Genomic DNA, 1981 nt, shown 5'->3' on the forward strand with positions numbered 1-1981 from the left:
TTTTTTAATGCTGCAAGTTTTCGCACAGGTACTCAATACATATACTTTTGAGCAGCACTTTGGCACCTGCTTATATATAGCACATACTGTGCATAATATTAGTCTAAAGCCCAAAAAAAGGCCCATAAGTTACCATATAGTTCATTGGGCTGGACCCCACTAGAGTCAACAGCATTTCATGCCATGGTAACCCCATAACTCAGCACTACTCTGTGTGTGTGTGTGTATTCCAGATACCACCTGCTGCACCCACAAAGCATCCATGGGCTATTTTAGCCCCTCACTCATGCTTGGAATGAGGTATTCTTCTCATGAGTCCTGGGATCTTCCAAAAATGTATATGCAGATGAGGGCCAGGACAACCTGGTCCAGCTCCAAGTCATGGAGGGCAGAGCCACAATATTGATATGATACAGGCTGGTGGTGGGGAGGGGGAAGGGAGATTCTGTGTGAACTGTTTAGAAATCCATTTGGTGAATCATGCCATATACTTAAGACTGGTGGGGAAAATGGGAATTGTTAGAAATGATAAAGAAAGGTACAGCTCAGCTTTAGGAGTGAAGAGGAAGTCAAAATGGGTTCAATGTAGTGGCTCACCATGACTAGAAAAAGAGTTGGTGCTGAAGGGGACTGAACTTAATGGGCGTTACTATATATCTTATACAAATCTGCTATCCTTGTGATAGGTTTGCCCAATATGGGTCATGTGTTTTATAGTCATGTTCAGTATTGGCAGCATTTAATCAACTTCATAGTTGGTTCCCATTATTGAACACATGCTGCTTTTGGCAGCAGTGTAATGTGAGACAATGTATTTAATGAGGTTTATTTGTATGTAAATGTAAGACAAAGAACTTTTCTTTCCCATGCTATTTGTGAGGAAAAGTCTTGTCTTATATTTGAGTAAATTTGGTGTGTGGGGGGAGAAGGGGAGTTCCTAATTTTTAATTAATCTGCCTCAACCCTGTTCACTCCCCTATTTTATTTGTTTTCTAAGGTCAACATTGTTGAATGCTCTTAGAGCACAAATTTTACATGCATGATTAGATACTCACAAGAAAAAAATACTAGAAAGCTGATAACAGGAATTATCAGCAATCAGAGAACTAACCAATGCTACATAACTTAGAAGAGCAACCTTAACTAAATCACATCAATTCAAACTGTGGATAGAAGTCCACTGGATAAACAAGACTTATAGGGAAAATTAATCTGAGAAAAATTCTGAAGAATGGATTTGAGAAAACAAAGATCCATTGTAGATGTTCTGTAATAATTAAAAGATGCTAAATTTCCTCCAGAACTTGAATAAGTTATTTGGCAAATATATATCTCACACAAGTTATTTGCTGCTCTATAAAATGTAGATAAACAGAACCAATATAAAAAAGTACCTTTAGAGATTTCTTACACCAGCTGATAAAATCAATTCTTTATCTGATTCAAAACTGGACAGGACAATTTTAATTTTAATAAACTTCCCTGAAATTATATGCTTGAATGGTTAGAAAATCTGGTAGTACTTGCAACAGTTGCTGGTATGGAAGAGTGAAGGACACACTGATGAATCTTATATTACTTAATGGTTTTAAAACTAAATATAAAGGAGAAATACCCAACCTAGCTGAAAACTTGTGCTTAGTTCAGATACTGAAGGCAGTCCAGTTACTCAGCATGTAACAGGGAACCCTAGCCCTGTTATTAGAAAGCTAATGAAAGATTTTTCAGAGTGCAGCCTGTAGGTAGAGTAGGAGTTAAAGGATAGCCAGTCAGTTGACTGGGGCCATCTCATGACCAGGACTCAGGCCAGAACTATATAAGCCATGGGATGAGCTAGCTAAGACAGATGGCTAGCCCTGGATGTGGTGGAGTGTGGGGTTTCTGAATGCCCAGGAGACTGGAAGAAAAAAGCTCTTCAGAACAGAGTGACCCAGAGAGAAAGAGATGTTTGATGAGCAGTCACGCCACCTCTCTTGTTTTT

Source organism: Gavialis gangeticus, unplaced genomic scaffold (genome assembly GCF_001723915.1).
Source record: "Gavialis gangeticus isolate Ggan-Ray unplaced genomic scaffold, GavGan_comp1, whole genome shotgun sequence".
Classification (NCBI taxonomy): Eukaryota; Metazoa; Chordata; order Crocodylia; family Gavialidae; genus Gavialis; species Gavialis gangeticus.